At 38.7% G+C, this 21803-nt stretch overlaps 2 non-coding genes across 2 annotated transcripts; both read right to left on the bottom strand.

Moving 5' to 3' along the window:
- Positions 1-241: 241 nt before the first annotated feature.
- LOC141709167 (small nucleolar RNA R71) lies at positions 242-348 on the bottom strand. The gene has a single exon (XR_012569757.1). It is a non-coding gene; the product is annotated as a small nucleolar RNA R71 (small nucleolar RNA).
- Positions 349-11387: 11039 nt separating this feature from the next.
- Positions 11388-11494, bottom strand: LOC141710289 (small nucleolar RNA R71). The gene has a single exon (XR_012570816.1). It is a non-coding gene; the product is annotated as a small nucleolar RNA R71 (small nucleolar RNA).
- Between the last annotated feature and the right edge of the window lie 10309 nt (positions 11495-21803).

Below are 21803 nucleotides of genomic sequence, written 5' to 3'. Positions count from 1 at the left end.
TTCTTTTGGAGGAGCGGCAACTGAAGACCCCAACATGCACATAAGGAATTTTGTCGAGATCTGCAGCACTTTTAAGTATAATGGTGTGATTGATGAGGCTATCAAGTTGAGGCTTTTCCCATTCTCACTGAGGGACAAGGCTAAAGACTGGTTCCATTCTGAACCAGCTGGGTCCATCACTACGTGGCAAGATCTTGCGCAAAAGTTTCTGGTGAAGTTTTATCCGATGGCAAAGACTGCTGCTATGAGAAGTGCTCTTACTCAGTTTGCGCAGCAACCTGCAGAATCTATGTGCGAGGCTTGGGAACGCTACAAGGAAATGTTGAGAAAATGTCCACATCATGGAATGCCGGATTGGATGGTGATCACTGGTTTCTATAATGGTTTGGGGGCCCAATCTCGGCCCATGCTCGATGCAGCAGCTGGAGGCGCCTTATGGGCTAAAAGCTATACTGAGGCGTATAATCTTATAGAGACGATGGCTGCAAATGAGCATCAAAACCCAACTCAGAGGATGACATCAGGCAAGGTAGCAGGTATTCTGGAAGTTGATGCAGCCACCGCTATTGCAGCCCAGCTCCAAGCGCTATCAATGAAGGTTGATTCTCTGGCTATATATGGAGTTAATCAAATAGCTATGGTTTGTGAGCTTTGTGCAGGTTCTCATGCTACGGATCAGTGTTCTCTTATCAATGAATCTGTTCAGTATGTGAATAATTATCAGCAACAACAGCAGCCTGTGCCAGTGACCTATCATCCTAACAACAGAAATCATCCAAATTTCAGCTGGGGAATAATCAGAATGCTATTCAGCCACCATATCAGCAAGGAGTGAGTAAACAGTTTAACCCACCTGGATTCCAGCAGCCACAGCAGTATGTTACAAGGCAATCATATCCTCAACAGGGAAGTACAGCTGCACCTACTAGTGCTAATTTTGAGGAACTTAAGCTGTTATGCAAGAGTCAGGCGGTTTCTATCAAGACCTTGGAAAATCAAATCGGTCAATTAGCCAATGCAGTGCTCAATCGTCAACCTGGCACTCTTCCCAGTGACACGGAAGTACCAGGAAGGAAGGAAGCTAAAGAGCAAGTCAAGGCTATTACCTTAAGGTCTGGAAAAGTAGCTGATGCTGAAAAGGCAAAAGAAGTAGAAGCTGAAATTAGAGATGAAGAACCAAAGCAAAAGGAGAAAGCGGCGGAACCAAGGAAGACTACTGTTGAACACACTCTGCCTGAGGCTAATACAGGGGAGAAACAGCTCTATCCTCCACCACCTTTTCCTAAGAGATTGCAGCAACAAAAGCTGGATAGACAGTTCGGGAAGTTTCTGGAGGTGTTCAAGAAACTTCACATCAATATACCTTTCGCTGAGGCTCTGGAACAAATGCCTAGTTATGCGAAGTTTATGAAGATTATTCTTTCAAGGAAGGTGAAACTGGATGACCTTGAAACCGTTGCTCTCACGGAAGAATGCAGCGCTGTTCTGCAGCAAAAGTTACCACCAAAACTGAAAGATCCAGGAAGCTTCACCATTCCTTGCACCATTGGCAATCTGACTTTTGACAAGTGCCTTTGTGATTTGGGAGCAAGCATTAATCTGATGCCGTTGTCGATCTTTAAAAAGCTGGATCTGCCTGATCCAAAACCCACATACATGTCGCTACAATTGGCTGACCGTTCCATTACTTACCCAAGGGGCATAGTTGAGGATGTGCTCGTCAAGGTGGATAAGCTCTTCTTTCCTGCAGATTTTGTTATTCTGGATTTTGAGGAAGATAAGAAGATTCCCATAATCTTGGGAAGGCCTTTCTTGGCTACTGGCCGTACCTTAATAGATGTGCAAAAAGGGGAACTTACTATGCGGGTCCAAGATCAGGATGTGACCTTCAACGTATTCAAGGTAATGAAATTCCCTACAGAAGATGAGGAGTGCTTAAAATTGGATGTGATTGATTCTGCGGTTACTTCGGAACTCGATCGCATGCTAATGTCTGATGCATTGGAAAAGGCCTTAGTGGGGGATTTGACAGCGATGATGAAGATGGCAACGAGCAATTACAATATTTGAACGCTTCTCCCTGGAAGCGAAAGCTGGACATACCATTTGAATCTCTTGGTACTTCTGACCTTAAGAATGCTGAAGGGAAGCTCAAACCATCAATAGAGGAAGCACCTACCTTGGAGCTCAAGCCATTACCTGAACACTTGAGGTATGCTTTTTTAGGTGATTCATCTACGTTACATGTTATTATTTCATCTGACCTTTCAGGTAGTGAGGAAGACAAGCTCTTAAGGATTTTGAGAGAATTCGAATCGGCTATAGGATGGACCATAGTAGACATCAAGAGGATAAGTCCTTCATATTGTATGCATAAAATTCTGCTAGAGGAAGGTAGTAAGCCAACTGTGGAACAGCAGCGAAGACTGAATCCCATCATGAAGGAGGTGGTGAAGAAAGAAATTCTGAAATGGCTAGATGCAGGCATCATTTATCCTATTTCTGACAGCTCGTGGGTGAGCCCCGTACAATGTGTACATAAGAAATGAGGTATCACTGTGGTCGCAAATGAAAAGAATGAGCTCATCCCTACTTGAACAGTTACAGGATGGAGAGTATGCATGGATTATAGAAAATTGAACAAAGCCACAAGGAAAGATCACTTCCCTCTTCCATTTATTGATCAGATGCTTGACAGATTGGCGGGTCATGAGTATTTTTGTCTTCTGGATGGTTATTCCGGGTATAATCAGATTTGTATTGCACCAGAGGATCAGGAAAAGACTACCTTCACTTGTCCATTTGGTACATTTACTTTTCGTAGAGTTTTGTTTGGATTATGTGGCGCCCCGGCCACTTTTCAGAGATGTATGATGGCTATATTCTCTGACATGATTGGAAATCACGTCGAAGTGTTCATGGACGACTTCTCCGTCTTTGGACATTCATATGATGAATGTTTGAATAATTTGCGCGCCGTACTCAAAAGATGCGTGGAAACTAATTTGGTGCTCAATTGGGAGAAATGTCATTTTATGGTGCGTGAAGGCATTATCCTTGGGCATAAGGTCTCTAGCAAGGGTCTGGAGGTGGACAAGGCCAAGGTGGGAGTCATTGAAAATCTTCCCCCACCTAATTCTGTGAAAGGAATCCGTAGTTTTCTTGGTCATGCGGGTTTTTATCGGCGATTCATCAAGGACTTTTCAAAGATATCTAAGCCGTTGTGCAATCTGCTTGAGAAAGATATGCCTTTCAAATTTGATGACGACTGTTTGGCAGCATTCGAGACTCTCAAGAAGAGTTTGATCATTGTACCAGTTATTACAGCACCAGATTGGACAGAACCGTTTGAGATGATGTGTGATGCGAGTGATTATGCGGTAGGTGCAGTTCTGGGACAGCGCAAGAAAAACCTCTTCCATGTGGTCTACTATGCGAGTAAGACTTTAAATGGTGCCCAATTAAACTACACCACTACTGAGAAGGAGCTTTTGGCTATAGTCTTTGGTTTTGAGAAATTTCGATCGTATCTACTTGGTACGAAAGTAACAGTATTCACTGATCATGCAGCTATTCGCTATCTAGTTTCTAAGAAGGATTCGAAGCCGAGACTCATTCGTTGGGTGCTTTTACTTCAGGAATTTGAGTTAGAGATCAAAGATAGAAAAGGTACTGAGAATCAAGTAGCTGAACATCTCTCTAGATTGGAGAATCCCGATTCTACTTCACAGGATAGGACGTTAATCAATGAATCTTTTCCGGATGAGCAGTTGTTTGCAATTCAGGAGGAAGAACCATGATTTGCAGATATTGTAAACTATCTCGTCAGCAATATAATGCCTCCTAATTTGACATCCGCTCAAAAGAAGAAGTTTGTGGATGAGGTGAAGTGGTATATGTGGGATGAACCATATTTGTTTAGACAGGGAGCTGACCAGATCATCAGGAGATGTATCCCGTTCTGTGAGACGGAGGGGATATTACGAGACTGCCATTCCACGGTTTATGGTGGACACTATGGTGGTGAGAAGACGGCAGCTCGTATTCTGCAAGCAGGTTTCTTCTGGCCTACTTTGTTCAAGGATGCTCATCAGTTTGTTTTAAGGTGTGATCGTTGCCAAAGAGTGGGAAATTTGTCAAGGAAGGATGAGATGCCATTAAATGTGATGCTTGAAGTCGAGGTCTTTGATGTGTGGGGAATCGATTTCATGGGGCCTTTTATCTCATCTTGCAATAATCAGTACATCTTGCTGGCAGTCGATTATGTCTTAAAATGGGTCGAAGTTAAAGCTTTACCAACAAATGATGCAAAGGAAGTGCTAAATTTTCTTCATAAGCAAATTTTCACAAGGTTTGGAACACCTCGAGTAATCATAAGTGATGAAGGATCGCATTTTTGCAACCGTAAGTTCACTTCTATGATGCAGCGTTATAATGTGAATCATCGAGTAGCTATTGCCTATCATCCGCAAACAAATGGTCAAGCGGAAGTGTCTAACAGAGAGATAAAGCGCATTCTAGAGAAGGTTGTTTGTCCGTCAAGGAAGGATTGGTCTTTAAAGCTCGATGAAGCTGTTTGGGCTTACAGAACAGCATACAAAACTCCACTTGGGATGTCACCGTTTCAGTTGGTGTACGGTAAGGGATGTCATCTACCTGCGGAGCTTGAGCATAAGGCCTACTAGGCATTGAAGAAGTTGAACGTGGATTTAGATGCAGCTGGTAAGAAAAGAATGCTTCAGCTTAATGAACTTGATGAATTTCGACTTCAAGCGTACGAGAATAACAAATTGTATAAGGAAAAGGTGAAGAGGTGGCACGATAGGAAGCTACATCCTAAGTTATTTGTGCCAGGGCAACAAGTTCTTTTATTCAACTCTCGGCTCCGACTTTTTCCTGGAAAGTTGAAATCAAGGTGGTCTGGACCTTTTATTGTCAAAACTGTGTTTCCACATGGAGCGGTGGAAATTTTTTAGAATGATCCGGACCAAGCATTCAAGGTTAACGGTCAGCGGTTGAAGCACTACTATGGGGACATGGCAAACCGAGAAGTGGTTAGTGCCATTTTGTTGACTACTTGAGAAGGGTACGAAACGTCAAGCTAATGACGAAAAAGAAGCGCTGCGTGGGAGGCAACCCATGAATTGTTGTTACAGGAACCCTTAGAAGTTAATAACCTATCCAAAAATACAAAAAAATCAGAAAACAGGGGCTGAAAAAAAAAATCCAGTGACCCCCTGAGCGCCCGCTCAGCTTTGCTGAGCGACCGCGCAGCAAGCTGAGCGCCCGCTCAGCTTTGCTGAGTGACTGCTCAGGGGTCGAGTACCAGAATTTTTTTTACAGTTCAGAAAAAAAAACACAAAAACAGTTTTAGCCCATAAACCCACGATTTGTTCCCACTACCCCATCATTTTACCCCTTAATTCCCAAACCCTAATCTAATCCACACCCTATATATACATACACCTATCCTACATATCTCCCACAAAACTTCCTACACTTAAACCCTCTCACAAACATCAAAAATCAGTTCTTACACACTTTTATTCTCGAATCAATGGCACCCAAGAGAGCACGCACTATTGACAGCAGCAGCACAGTTCCTACTGCTGATTCATCGAGGGGTACTGCTGCAAGGCCTCGGTTAACTGACAGAGCCGCGGAGGAGGAGTACACTAGGCTGTTGGGGAAGCCGATTCTGAAGGAGAGGGGGTTTTTACCATCGGGGAGGGATGGTGAGTTGTTGCCCATGATTGCGGAGAAGGGGTGGATAGCTTTTTGTGAGTCACCCGAAGCGGTACCGATGAGCGTTGTTCGCGAGTTCTACGCGAACGCGAAGGCTGAAAAGAATGGGTTTTCTGTGGTCCGTGGGCTGACGGTTGATTATCATCCTGCGGCGATTCGCGTGTGATTGGACAGCGAGAGAGGAAGCCCGAGGAGGAGAACTGGAATGAAAAGACTGCTGAGGATTTTGACTTGGATTTGATTTGTGCGACTCTCTATCGACCGGGCACAGTTTGGACCTGCAGGACCGACACTAATGAGTATCGTCACTTTCCGACGATCGCCATGAACAGGTATGCCCGTGCATGGAATGCATTTATTTGTGCTAATATTTTGCCTTCTTCGCATGCACACGAGGTCACAGTTGAGAGAGCACAGTTGTTGTGGGGAATTCTGAATGAGGAATACTATGTGGACCTTGGTGAGTTTATCTACCAAGGAATTCTGAAGTTTTTGAGGGGAGCGAAGCATATGAACATCCCTTATGCATCTACGGTTACGAAGCTATGCCGAGCAGTGGGAGTGAACTAGCCGGCTCATGAGCAGTTGCAGTTGCCAGCAGCTCCAATTGATTCTGGCACTCTGAATGGGATGCAGGAGTGGACCGGTGGTGAGCCTGAGGAGCATGGGCTGGGTTATCATCTTCCAGGAAGGCGTCCAGCACGAGGTGCTACTATGGCTAGGCCAGGGCGTGATGAGGCTGGTTCTTCGAGAGCTCAGGAGGGTGCTGGGATGGTTGATGTCCAGTATAGGAGGCTTTCACGGTGGATGGATGCCATGTATGAGACGCAGAGCAGGTTTGCTCAGGAGCTCACCCTTGCGTTAGGGACTACTTTTCGAGGCCTTGGAGCTGATATCCAGTGGCCAGTTTTTGGTGAGGACTCTGCATACCCGCCGCCTGATACTCCACCCACTGAGGGTGATGATGATGATGACTCCGAGTAGGTATACCCTGTGTTCCTTTCTACTACTTTCACTGAGGAAAATGAAGAATTTTAGTTTGGGGGTGGTAGTTAAGGAATATTGTGTATGTGTCATATAGTTGCATATTCATGATAGTTTAGTTCATATAGTTGCATAATTTATGCCATATAGTTTTTTTTGTTATGAATGTCATGTAGCTCATGCATTTACCATGATCCCTTTTGTAATGATTTATCGACTGAATTGTGATATTGATGCGAGTATAGTGATAGCATTAAAGTGATATTAAGTCGTGTATGTTGATATGCATACTAGAAACAATTGTAAGTCCACTAAGTCTTAGAGAATGCGTAAGGGCTAGATTGTTGTTATGATTTGGTTGTTTTCAAGGTCAATCTACTTATTATGCTTAGAATTCGATTATAGGTTCTTAGTGATAAAGGCATGAAAAAGAAAAAGAAAAAAATTTGGAAAAAAAAATATGGAAGTTGTTGCTAGTTGTGGCTAGGCGTCAAATGGCTAGTAGCCGGCTCGCATATGGTGCGAGTAGTCTAGGGTTGAGCAAGATGGAGCGAAACGCACTTGCTCAGAAGTTAAAAAAAAAAAAAAATTAGTTTATGCATAATTGATCAAGAGTGTGCTCTTTGGTATTCGAGTTATTAAGTTCTTAGGGGACTTTGTGCCTAGTGACCTAAGGCTTTTAGAGTCTGGGATCCGCTAACCTAACGCTCGTTACATGGATACCATTGTATAAGTCTTTTGTGGACCTCACTCATTGCACGGTCAAATAAGCATTTGAGTTGTAAATAAAAAGCACGATTCCGTATTAAGCTCTAGAGTTCTTGTAGTATTGTATATCACTTTGTGCCTAGAATTTTTTATTCTTTGTATAATCGTAGGATTGCCTTGAGGATAGTCTAGTCATAGTAATTGGTCTAGTTCCGAAGCATATCTGTTAAGCATTTGCACACACCACGTTTCTGGCTGTATGTCCGTTTGCATGAGTTTATTGATCTTTAGTTGTCTAACTGTATTCGTTGAGATGTGGCAATTTGGTTGGTTAATTGTAGTAAGGGGGATCGTTGCATTTTCATATAGATTGCATTCATGCATGTTTTTATTTGTTTTTGAGTCTGTGACGCTTGAGGACAAGCATCGATTTAAGTTTGGGGGTGTGATAAGTGGCATTTTATGCCACTCAGAACGTCTTAAATGGCTTAAATTGGTGTTTTGAAATCAAGTATTTTGTGTATTTGATGCGTTTTTCTAGTGTTTATGCATTTCAGGGTTTTAGTTGCATTTCGGCGGAGGAATCATCAAGAATAAGCCTTGGCATGTGTTCACCATTGCGAGAGGAAAGAAACGGGCAGATTACGGCGAAGAAACGGAGCAAAATCAGAATTTTTCCAGTAGAGGTCTGAGCGCCCGCTCAGCATTGCTGAGCGGCCGCGCAGCAAGCTGAGCGCCCGCTCAGCTATGCTGAGCGGCCGCGCAGGGTCGGGAAAAAAGACAATTTAGTTTAGGACTTCTACTTCTGTTTGGTTTCCACTTCTATGTAATCTGAGTTTTATGGGACTATTATATAAGTAGATTTGAGACGTTTTCACAAGGGTGGATTGAAGAAGATTGTGTTTTTACGTAAGGAGCGAAGGAGATAAGGAAGAAGACCGATTTGGCACACCGAAACGAAGAGGAAGCATATATTCTTGTGATTCTTGTTTCATTGTAACGTTGGATGCTAGTTTTCTTGCTTTGAACTTATTTACTCTTGTGACGTACTCTGGTTTAATATAATTAGTTTAGTTATTATTTTCTTGTGTTTTTTTATCATGATTTCATATGAACCCATGATGACGATAAGTTCTATTATGGGCTAATCGTGATCATGGGGTTGCAACGGATTTATTATGGAATTATTTAGTTAATTGTTTAATACTTTAGTGTGTGATGATTGTATGATATCTAGTATTGGTTGTGCGTATTCGTCTTATGTGCGTCGCGAACATATAAGATAGGGTGTTAATCTCTTGTGAAGCGACGGTGAATCTTGAGATTTAGAACTTGCCATGCTAGCATAGGATCATGTACGTTGTGCATGATTAGTGGGTAACTCTAACAGTTTTATTTGCCCTATATAATCAAAAGGAATAACTTGTGCTTAAATCGTTGTGTTGTCAATTTCTGTAGACATATAGGAACTCAACATAATTGATGACTATTCAACTTCTATCTTAATTGTGGATGCTTGGTAGAATGGTATTAGTACAATGAAAGTTGGCTTTTATCAGTTTCGTGTTATTCGATTAATATCATCACTGTCACATGCTAAAGGTAATAACAATGGCTATAGAAGGAAGTAATAATGAAGTTGTGATCTCATGAGTGTTTTATTATTGATAAATTGAAGTGTTAGTTAAGTGGTTAATTAAGTAGTTAATTGTAGTTAATATTTAATCAACAATTTTAAGTGTTAGTGTCTTAACATTGAGAAGTAATCATACATTGGTGAGTGAGTTTAATTAGACAATAATTTAGTCTGAGTCTCTGAGGGAACGAACTAGAAAGTATTCTATATTACTTGCGAACGCGTAAACTTGCGTGAATATTAGCGCGTGTTTTCGCCCTAACAGCCACTAAACTATCAAACTATTACTTCATCAATTACAACCTCTGATAAATGGATTTTATATCCACTTGGAATGCTTTATTACAAGCTTAAATTGGTGTTTTGGACTCAAGTTGTTGGTATTTTGATGTGTTTTTGTGTTATTGCATTTCAGGTATTAGTTAAATAAAGAAAAGAGCTTTTAAAGGAAATATGATGAAAAGTGATCAGAATTGGAATCCAAGGCCATTGTCAAGTTGTAGAGCATCTCGTTAGCTTCGCGTGGGCAGTTGAATCGCCTAATTCTGACGAGTAGAACTCAAGTTATGGCCAAAACAAGATTCATCAGAAATTTTCTCAGTCGGTAGCTGAGCGGGCGCTCAGCTACCGCCCAGGAGCTGAGTGCCCACTCAGGAGAGCTGAGCGGCCACTCAGGGCGCGGCTGGTCACTGATTTCGCTGAAAAAGCCTTTTTTGAGTGGAATTTAATGATTTTAAGGGTCCAGGTCCACCAGGGGCTTATATATACTTAAAAAAAAGGGTTTTCATCATCCGGGAAGATTGAGATACCAAGGAGAAGACCTAGAAGCACTGAACAACTCCGAAAAAGAAGATCTTGTTTTCAACTTGTGATTCTTTGAATTAGTTGTAACTTTGGATGCTCGTTTTCATTCTTGTTGAACCTAGATCTCGTTTATTCGTACTTTAATTATTATTCAGTTTATTAAGACCTTGTTTTATACCATGCTTTCATTGGAACCCATGGTGACGATGAGTTCGATTATGGGCTAATCGTTGTCATGGGGTTCTAGCGGATTTACTTATGAATTTCAATAGTTAATTTGTTTCGATATCTTGGTGTGTGGTGATTGATTGATATCCTAGAATTGGTTGTCCTTATTCGTCTTATATGCGTAGCTAAAATATAAGATAGCGTGTTAATCTCTATTGAAGCGACAGTGAATATAGAGGTTTAGAACTTGTCATGTTAGCATAGGTTCATGTATGTGTATGCATGATTCGTAGGTAACTCTAACCATTTTACTTGCCCTATGTAATCATTATGGATAACTTGTGCTTAAACCGTTATGTTGTCAAATTTTATAGACATATAGGGTCTCAATATAATTGGTGCCTATTCAGCTTCTATCTCTTTTGTGGATGTCTGGTAGAATGGTACTCGTGCAACGAAAGCTGGTGTTTATCAGTTTCGTGTTATCTGATTAGTGTCATCACCATCACATGCTAAGGTTAAGAACAATAAGGCTATTGAATAAAGTATTTAATGAAGTTAGAATCCCATGTTTGTCATATATAGTAATTCAACATCAATTCTCTTAGTTAATGTTATTTAGTATAATCTCTTAGTTTAATCAAAACCCAATTTCTTATTTGTCTTAGCAATGAGCGATAACCATACATTGTTGCATAGGTGCATAAATTGAACTTAACCTAAACCAGTCTCTGTGGGAACGAATCTGATTTATATCTTATACTACTTGCGAACATGTATACTTGCGTGTATTTTAGCGCGTATTTTCGCCCTAACAAGTTTTTAGCGCCGCTGCCGGGGACTCGATGTTAATTTTTAGTTTATGTACTTGTCATCAGTGGTCGTTAAAGTTCACTGACTCAGATTCTTTTACTTTCACGGTTTATTTGTTTGTGTTTCAGTACTCATTACAATGGGAGATCCAGCAGCACGAACGAAAGCCTTGATGGATTTTTCTCAACCCAAGATCAATGACATTCAATCTAGCATTGTTCGGCCAGCTATCACAGCTAATACCTTTGAGATCAAGCCTGGCATAATTCAATGGGTACAGACTTCAGTCCAGTTTGGGGGTTCTCCAATGGAAGATCCCAATACACACATTAGGGATTTCATTGAGATATGCGACACCTTCAAGTTCAACGGTGTTTCTGAAGATGCTGTGAAGCTAAGACTTTTCTCATTCTCTCTGAGGGACAAGGCTAAGAGCTGGTTACACTCTCTACCAGCTGGTTCGATTACTACTTGGGAAGATCTTGCTCAGAAGTTTCTTACTAAATTCTTCCCTATGGCGAAGACAGCTGCAATCCGGAATGCTCTTACTCAATTTGCGCAGCAATCAGGAGAATCTTTATATGAAGCTTGGGAGCGCTACAAGGAGATGCTTAGGAAGTGTCCTCATCATGGAATGCCTGATTGGATGATCATCAATTGTTTTTACAATGGGTTGGGAGCACAGTCCAGACTTATGCTCGATGCAGCAGCAGGCGGAGCATTATGGGCAAAGAGCTATGAGGAAGCTTATGATCTAATTGAACTGATGGCTACTAATGAATATCAGTATCCAACCCAGAGATATCCACATGGCAAGGTAGCATGAGTTCTTGAAGTGGATACAGTTACGGCTATCACTGCTCAACTAAAGGCGTTGTCTATGAAGATCAATTCTCTGGCTAACTATGGTGTTAAACAGGTCCGTATGTGACGGAACAATGCGCTATATCTAGTGACTCGGCTCAGTTTGTGAGCAACTTTCAGAGATCGCAGCAACCAGTTCCAGACACTTATCATCCTGACAACTGGAATCATCCTAACTTCAGATGGAACAACAATAAGAATGCGATGCAACAGCCATTCCAGCAGTTTGGAAATAAGCTGTTCAACCCTCCTGGTTTTCAGCAACAACTCCAAATTCAACAACAAAATCATGATGTAGGTCTATCTTCGAATGAAAAATCTGAATTGGAGGAGTTGAGACTTATGTGCAAAAACCAGGCTCTTATATGCCAAAGTCAGGCTATTTCTATCAAGACTCTGGAAAACCAAATAGGACAAATTGCTAATGCCTTATTAAATCAACCACCAAGAACACTTCCTAGTGATACAGAAGCCAATCCACGAAAGAGGGAAGTTGAAGAACATGTGTACGCCGTCACCTTAAGGTCTGGAAAGGTCGCAAGCCCCCAAATCCAGCAAGACAAAGAGCCTGAAAAATCTCAAGATTCAGAAAATGCAGTTGTGGTTGAAGAAGAAGTGCAGAAGGAAGCAGAGGTGGAACCAAGGAAGACTACTGTGGAACACACTCCTCCTGAGGGTAATACAGGGGAGAAGCAGATCTATCATCCACCTCCTTTTCCTAAAAGGCTACAGAAGCAGAAGTTGGATAAGCAGTTTGAGAAGTTTTTGGAGGTGTTCAAGAAACTTCATATCAATATACCTTTCGCTGAAGCTCTTGAACAGATGCCTGGATATGCGAGGTTTATGAAAGGTATTCTCTCTCGGAAAGTGAAGCTCGATGACTTAGAGACCGTTGCTCTAACGGAGGAATGCAGTGCTGTACTGCAACAGAAGTTGCCTCCGAAGCTTAAAGATCCTGAAAACTTCACTATTCCTTGCACTATCGGAAACTTGTCGTTCAACAAGTGTTTATGTGATTTAGAAGCTAGCATCAATCTGATGCCCTTATCTATCTTCAAGATGCTTGGTCTGCCTGATCCGAAACCAACATACATGTCATTGCAACTAGCTGACCGTTCCATCGCTTATCCACGAGGTATAGTGGAGGATGTCTTGGTCAAGGTGGATAAACTCTTCTTCCCTGCTGACTTTGTAATTCTTGATTTCGAGGAAGATAAGAAGATTCCCATCATCTTGGGAAGACCATTTTTTGCTACAGGCCGAACAATGATCGATGTTCAAAAAGGAGAGCTTTCGATGAAGGTTTATGATCAGAAGGTCACTTTTAATGTGTTCAAGGCAATAAAGTTACCCACAGAAAAAGAAGAGTGCTTTAAAATAGAGCGGGTCAACTCAGTTTTTGAAGATGAAGGAGGAGTAGAGCAAATGCAGGTTTTGAATGCACCTCCGTGGGAGGAGAAGTTGGATATGCCATTCGATTTTCTTGGGTTAGCAGAGCTGAAAATTTCTCAAGAGCGTCTCGAGCCGTCTATTGAAGATGCTCCCATACTTGAGCTCAACCCACTACCCGATCACTTGAGTTATTCATTCTTAGGTGCACCCCATGATAAGGGGTTGGGATATATTTTTGATGATGTAGAGAGTGGCTGGACGGATCTTCCAGTGCCTACAGAGGGTTCTTCTTATGCGCCACAGACAGTTGATAGGACTGGTGTTGGGGATGCGCAGTATAGAAGATTGACTAGGCGTATGGAGGCCATGCATGACATTCACCGTCATTTTGCTGTAAATTTGACACAGGCTTTAGGCACTATTTTCTGAGACACTAGTGGCGAGGTTGATGGGCCACCTGATCCTCCACCCGACGAGGGTGATTTTTCCGACGACTAGGTATGCCTGAAATCCTTATTATTGCCTTCAATGAGGACATTGAAAATTTTAAGTTTGGGGGTGATAATGTAAGGATTAGTTTATGTGGGTCCATATAGATTCATATAGATTCATATTGCATGTTTAGTTGTAGTTCATTCATATTTTTGCATGATTATTCATTTAGGACATATTTGTTTATTTTTATGTGATTTTATATAGTTGCATTTGTATGCATATTTAGCATGATCCCTTAAGATGAACTATGATATTTGATAAGTTGATGTTGATTTCAGTGTGATGATGATGAATAGAGGGATGTTTAAATCTTAATGAATTGATTTGCATGCTAGAAACAAATATTTTCACAAAGTCTTATAGGGTTGCTTTTGATCTAGATCATGATCATACTTGTTTGTTGTTGAGATTTAATCACTTGGTTATATTTAGAATTTATGATATTCTCGTAATGACGTAAAAACACTGATTTTTTTTATTTGGAAAAAAACTTGGATTTCATTGCTAGTTGTTGTAAGGCTAGGCGTCAAATGGCTAGTAACCGGCTCATATTCTTATGAGTAGTCTAGGGTTGAATGAGATGGAGCGAAACGCACTCATTCAGAAATTATTAAAAAAAGAAAAAAAAAAGAGAAAAAAAAGAAAGAAAAAAAGTATGTGTTTATGCATAATTGATCAAGAGTGAGCTCTTTAATACTCGAGTTATTAAGTTCTAGGGGACTTTGTGCCTAGTGACCTAAGGCTTTTATAGTCTGGGATCCGCTAACCTAACGCTCGCTACATGGGTATTATTGTATAAGTCTTTTGGGACCTCATTCATTGCACGGTCAAATAAGCATCTTTGTTATGTGTTCAGTAATAGTGTGAATCCTTGTATAACTCTAGTAGAAAGGAGGTGTTATGAGTCATAATGCGTTTATTGTCTATTCTGTTTATAAACTTTTGATTGTTTCGATGATAGATAAGTTATGGTTATTGATCTAGTATCGAGAGTATCTATTAAGCATCCACACATGCACGTTTCTGGTTTGTGAGTTGGTTTGTGGGATTTATTTGAACTCTGTTTCAAGTTATTGCACTCTTAGAGGCATTGGCTTATTCATTTGGTTATGGTTATTCTGAGGGGATCGATTGCATTATCATTTAGTTGCATTCACGTAGTTGCATTCATGCATTAGGTTTGTTTTGTAGTTTTAAGTCTGTTTATGCTTGAGGACAAGCATCGATTCAAGTTTGGGGGTGTGATAAGTGGATTTTATATCCACTTGTAATGCTTTATTACAAGCTTAAATTGGTGTTTTGGACTCAAGTTGTTGGTATTTTGATGTGTTTTTGTGTTATTGCATTTCAGGTATCAGTTAAATGAAGAAAAGAGCTTTTAAAGAAAATATGATACAAAGTGATCAGAATTGGAAGCCAAGGCCATTGTCAAGTTGTAGAGAATCTCGTTAGCTTCGCGTGGGCAGTTGAATCGCCTAATTCTGACGAGTAGAACTCAAGTTATGGCCAAAACAAGATTCATCAGAAATTTTCCCAATCAGTAGCTGAGCGCCCGCTCAGCAGAGTTGAGCGGCTGCTCAGGGCGCGGCTGGTCGCTGATTTCGCTGAAAAAGCCTTTTTTGAGTGGAATTTGACGATTTTAAGGGTCCAGGTCCACTAGGGGCGTATATATAGTTAAAAAAAGGGTTTTTATCATCTGGGAAGATTGGGATACCAAGTTGAAGACGTAGAAGCACAGAACAACTCCGAAAAAGATCTTGTTTTCAACTTGTGATTCTTTGAATTAGTTGTAACTTTGGATGCTCGTTTTCGTTCTTGTTGAACCTAGATCTCGTTTATTTGTACTTTAATTATTATTCAGTTTATTAAGACCTTGTTTTATATCATGCTTTCATTGGAACCCATGGTGACGATGACTTCGATTATGGGCTAATCGTTGTCATGGGGTTCTAGCGGATTTACTTATAAATTTCAATAGTGATTGATTGATATCCTAGTATTGGTTGTCCTTATTCGTCTTATATGCGTAGCTAACATATAAGATAGCGTGTTAATCTCTATTGAAGCGACAGTGAATATAGAGGTTTAGAACTTGTCATGCTAGCATAGGTTCATGTATGTGTATGCATGATTCGTAGGTAACTCTAACCATTTTACTTGCCCTATGTAATCATTATTGATAACTTGTGCTTAAACCGTTATGTTGTTAAATTCTATAGACATATAGGGTCTCAATATAATTGGTGCCTATTCAGCTTCTATCTCTTTTGTGGATGTCTGGTAGAATGGTACTCGTGCAACGAAAGTTGACGTTTATCAGTTTCGTGTTATCTGATTAGTGTCATCACCATCACATGCTAAGGTTAAGAACAACAAGGCTATTGAATAAAGTATTTAATGAAGTTAGAATCCCATGTTTGTCATATATAGTAATTCAACCTCAATTCTCTTAGTTAATGTTATTTAGTATAATCTCTTAGTTTAATCAAAACCCAATTTGTTATTTGTCTTAGCATTGAGCGATAACCATACATTGTTGCATAGGTGCATAAATTGAACTTAACCTAAACCAGTCTCTGTGGGAACGAATCTGATTTATATCTTATACTACTTGCGAACGCGTATACTTGCGTGTATTTTAGCGCGTATTTTCGCCCTAACAACCTCCTCCGATTATTATCAACTCCATCTTTGCGAACTACGATCTTGCTCATCACCAATAATTACAACCACTTCCGATATGTGAATCAAAATATTCTATACCATAAAATCATTAATTTCAACTACATAAATCACCAATATTTAGAACCAAAATAGTAATTCGCTAATTTACTAATTCAAAATCATAATTTTATACAGCGACAATCACTAATATACACGGTTAAAATCATCGATTATTCCATGTTCAGTTGCAGTTTCAATCTTCACATAATAATTTACAAATACATATTTATCAAAATCTCCTCAGATTAAAAATATAACTGTCAATCACCACCATCATAATTTTGCAATACAAAATAATCCGGCCACCACGATTTTTACATGCATACATACAACACATAAATACAAATCATACTCAACAAAATTACGTATACTTCCAAATTGTATTTCGACTATTTTATATCAACTTACATCATCCACCACATATAACAATTATACATTTTAACAATAAATCAGATCTGAAATTTAAACATAATATCGAAACAAATTTCGACAGAGAAGACAATCAGATTTTGGCGGAGAAGATAGTGATGATTTACCGGAAGTAAAAATTTAATTTATTAATTATGAGAAGTGACGGAGAAGGTATTTTAAGAAGAGATCGCCCGAAAAAATGGATGAAAAGGAGGTGGTTAGGTGGGTCATGGTTGGATTTGATCGGGAATAAAGGTGGACATGGGTGAAGACGTTGGACCTCGGGAAAATGGTGGGGTAGTGCACAGTGGGTGATGTAAAATAAGAGTGGAAAATATGTGACTTATGAATGATTTTTAGTTTTTTATTTTAAGAAGTAGTGCTAAATGTACCAAATTGAATGGTAGAATTTGATAAATTATGTGTTATTGGTGACGTGCCTATTAAAATAAAATTATTGGTTAAATTTTATGTCAATGTAAGGGATTTACTATTATTAATTGATTTATAACTAATCAGAACACAACACATATCATTTGGGAACCATTTTGAACAACAATTTAATAATTCTAAAATTATTCTACTACTGTATAGATTTCGATAGGCGCTTATTTAGGGTTGAGTTTTTAATTTAGTTTTGTTTTCTCTTTCATTTGTAACTTTTATATATTTGTTATTACTGTATTTGGTAACTACAGATTTATGATATAATACAAACAAATGACGAACTATATGATTGTTGTTAGTACAAAAATGAGACCGAAGTTGTGTGATTTTGAGATTGAGCTTAAGAGTGTGTTTGGTAAAATTTATGATATAATACAAATAATATATTGATGTTCTTGACCGTAACAACAGTTTTTCGCTGAAAAGAAGTTAAAAAACTATTTAGTAAAATTCAAAAACTACTTTCAGAAAAGTGCTTTTGGTCTAAAAACTACTAGAGAAATCAAGTCCCCATGCTTTTAGAAAAAGCTGTCTTTCAGCTTTTGCGGGAAGCGGATGCTGATTTTAGCATCAAATCTTACCAAAACCATTATTATTTTTATTTTTTTATTGAAACATATATATTTCAAATAAATTACTAAACAATAATCTGATTTTACAATAGCACTTTTTTCAATGGTATTTTCTCTAATATCATATCAAGTTTTAACAACAATCTCAAACAAAGTCTGAATACTAATATATTGGCATGAGCAGACAGAAGTATCACACAATTCTGTAATTGAGTTCGAATTCGAATAAAAAAAATATGCCTATTAAATTTATCGAGTCAATTCGACTTTTACAAAAGGCTGACTCGAGATTGACTCAACTTTACTCGACCCGTTTTTTATTAGTTCCATAGTATGTTAAACATTCTAAATATCGCCTAATAATAATTAGATCACTAACAGCAAGTCCAAGAAATACTTTATATTACTTGCACAAAAAGAAATACTTTATACAGTGTCTTAAATACAACGGACAAAAAAACTTGTTCCACCAATATCCCAAGTGTGTATTAATATGCTAAGACATCTTAAATGCCATACTTTTAAGATTATTTTAGTGAAACCATATTTCATTTTTTATAATAAAAAATTATTATTACATCATTTTTCACCCTTCATCTTTTTTCTCTCCATTTTTACATTTCAAATATATTATTATTATAATAAGATATAAAAATAAAAATCATTGTTGAAGTTCATCTTTACGAACAATATCTTAACAACTAGAACATCATATTTTATAATGCTTCTATTTCTTGTCATGAAAGAGGTGCTACTTTATTAGTAGAAGCTGCAGACATGGGTGGTTCAGATGCGCAGTTTGAGTTGGCTTACTTACTTAACAAGACCAAAGCAAAAAATCTTATTGAATAACTCGAACTTAGACTCGAGTTCGATCCGACTCGAAAAATTCGTGAACAACTCAAACTTAACTAGGTTGTTAACGAGTTCGAACATAAAATCTGATCGAATTTGGCTCGACTGGTTACGGAAAAACTCGACTGACTTAATTGGTTCATTTACTGCCCTAGCATCATTAACAATTACATGGTGTCAAGCAGATAATCCATAGGGCACATATTCAGTGAAGAGAGTTTAGCCAATTTGTTTTAGATTAGATTTGATTGTGTGACTTAAACCTGCAAACTTTAATCGCATGGTCAAATAAATCCCATCATTAAGATCTTAATTATGTTGATTGTATACGATCTAATTAAGACATCCGATAACACCTTTAGATTTCGGGCTGGGGGGACTGATGTGAACTTCAGTTCACATAATTATGCACTCAATAGTGGACCAAGGTTACGCTTGAATGTTCCTTCCAGCGTATTTTATCACTCGTGAATCGTGATCATAGTCAATCAAATAGGTCTTCAAACTTATTGCGTATTCCTTGAGCTGCAAAAAAGCTATACTATTTGCCTGGTCCACATAAAAAATTTACAACCAAGCTCTGGAGTTGAAAACGTGTGATCAATCTAGCAGTGGAAGTTCATCTACACTGATCGGACTTAAAGCGAGTAGTCTGCAACGTGACTCAGTTGGTCCAGACGTGTGAAGATTCTACTTTCTGACTTCTTTAATTTGCAAATGCCAAATAAATGGAGTCAGGTGCCTGTTTTGAAGGAGCTCTGCAACTATTGTTGCATGTGTTAAATTAACTGAGGCCAATATACATATTTTTTACTAGCACGTAGCTTATCTTATCTTGACAAGAGAAGCGTTTATACTTAAGTTTTAGAACTTGTCATGCTTAGTGAACTGGGTCATACAGAAACCGTCCAAAATCGATTATACTCCTGCGGAAGTATCTACTCGTTACGGAATCTCAGGTGTCAAAGTGTGGATTTCATATAGTAAAAAAAAAGGACGTGCTATATCCGAAACATACAAAATATAGTAAATATCGTAAAGGCAAATGTAGTAGGGGTTGCAAACCGGACGGTACACAACTTGCTTTTGGAAGCAGCCAAGTAACATATCAATCGGGCTTTGTCCAGTTTGTAATTCTAGCTGCCTGTGCGTTTGAGAGGTAGATGTAAAGATGGATTACATTAATACTAATGTGTGAGTGATAGAAGTAGTGTTGTCATGTGGTTAACATGAAAGAAAACAAAAAATAACACAATTTTAGTGAAAATTTGAAATTATGCAGAAACAATCAATGAAGCTAGTTACAGAGACTAGGTACGATACCATAAGAAACTATGTAAGCCAGCGAATTGTATTTTATAATTCCAGATTTGTAAAATGAGTAACAGGACTATTTATAAAACACGAAAAAATCATTACAACAAGACTTATTTTACAATACATATCGTGCATATGATAAGATTTATCAGCCGACTAATTTACCTGTAATTAAGTAAACATAACACATTTCTAGTGTTTCACAGTAATCAAATACTGTTATAATGGAGTGACTCTTCTTTAATCGTGGAGTTGTCATGGTTGCTTCCAAGGGTGACAATGGAGATTAGAGCAAGGCTGAATCCATGTTGTTTTGCAATTGACTTCTCCATCGGTGCCATCACAACACTTACATATCAATCCCAGCGTTCCCAAGAATTTGGAGTGTCCTGAAATACTAGACGAATTATTATTATTTTTCGCGCTCTTTAACAACGAGAGTGATGTGGGAAAAGAAGATGAAGAAGACGGTGACCTGGCTTCTGCAACACTACATGAAAGCACAGATAATATAATTACCACCAAGAGCAGCATCAGGTACTTGAGAAGACCCATGTTCTGTTTACCACACGACCAATGACGACCTTGAGAATTTATACAAATTGTGTGTATTAATTAGTAAAGATTATCTGATAGAGTTGTACTGGCATAACGCGTTTACGTTTTGGTTAGACTGTAATTATGCTAGCGGAAACTTCCTAATCAAAGTCACTAAACACTACTGTAACATTTTTGATGGCCCAACTATACACAAAGTCTTTCTGTTTCCATTAGATTTCAATCAATCATAAAATTTACTCGTATGAATGACTCATCACACGCAAACTGCTTCCGACAGCTTAGCACGTCCAATTCAGTGTCACTTGTTCATTGACACTGATTGGAGAAATTAGAATTTCAAATTATTCCGAGCTCAACTTACTACACATATTTTGATCCGGTCTAATAACTTGTTTCTTGCTCTATTTTGCATTAATCTTTTTCCGATTTAAAATACAATTTTTTTTTAAAACTTTAACTGAAGGTCAGCATGGCCGGGTCTATTAACAGCATTTCTAATACTTGGTCATAAGCACCGTGATTATTAGGGCTGAGCATTCGGTCGGTTTGGTCCAAAACCGGACCGAACCGAATAGACCGAAAAACCGAATAGTCATTTTTTCTTGGACCAAACCGGACCGAAGTTATATTATGGACCGGACCGAACCGAAACCGAAATAATTCGGTTCGGTCCGGTTTTGGACCGAATAGACCGAAATTTTTTTCAAAAATAAAATTGCATTATAAATTAAATCACAAATTATAAATTTTAAAATATAATTAAAGTAATTTGATATGTAGAGTTCTAATACTCCATAAATATAATTACAAATTAAAAATTTTGATTATAATTTTTAAGATATATGTAAAATATATATAATACAAAATTATAGTATTTATGATTTGGTCTATTCGGTCCGGACCGAAATATTTGTGAAAAGAACCGAACTGAACCGAATTTTAATTCGGTCTATTCGCTCCAGACCGAATAGACCGAATTTCTGAAAAATTTAGGACCGAACCGAACCGAATTAGCACGGTTCGGTTCGGTTTTTCGGTTTCGGTTCGGTTTTGCTCAGCCCTAGTAATTATGATCTAGTTTTATGATTAAAACACGCATCGTATGATTTTGTTAAGTTTAATTTTTTTTTTTAAAAAGATCATATGTTTGCACAATATTTTTCTAGTGAAACTATGACCTCTTGATCTTTTAGCGGCATGAGTTCAATTATGGATTCTGATTGGTAGTTTTATTTAAAAGATACTCCCTCCGTCCCATAAAACAGTTCATATTTTGACTTTTAACATTGTTCACGGTAAGCGGTAAG

The sequence above is a fragment of the Apium graveolens genome, chromosome 2, assembly GCF_009905375.1.
Source record: "Apium graveolens cultivar Ventura chromosome 2, ASM990537v1, whole genome shotgun sequence".
Classification (NCBI taxonomy): Eukaryota; Viridiplantae; Streptophyta; class Magnoliopsida; order Apiales; family Apiaceae; genus Apium; species Apium graveolens.
Note: the sequence above shows the minus strand (reverse complement) of the source record. Positions and strands in the feature narration are given on the sequence as shown.